Here is a 283-nt window from a genome sequence, read left to right on the forward strand (position 1 = left end):
CGGCGATGTATTGTATATTATGAACATTTCTGTTGGGTTCCTTCAAGAATTGAAAACTTGTATGCTCTATCCTTGCTAGAGAAACCTTTCCTTACACCCCTGTACTTCGCTCGATCGGAGCAGTGGTTTTGAAGTTGTGACACCGACTTTTAAAACGTGAGTTGTGGGAAAAACGTTGTAAAGTTCGAACACTAGTACACTAGCACTGTGAACGCAAAAAAAAAACATTCCTTAGTAAATTTTTCTCCGATCAACTTAAAATTTAGACACAACTTTCTTAGGA

The sequence above is a fragment of the Drosophila elegans genome, unplaced genomic scaffold, assembly GCF_018152505.1.
Source record: "Drosophila elegans isolate 14027-0461.03 unplaced genomic scaffold, ASM1815250v1 contig_271, whole genome shotgun sequence".
Taxonomy (NCBI): Eukaryota; Metazoa; Arthropoda; class Insecta; order Diptera; family Drosophilidae; genus Drosophila; species Drosophila elegans.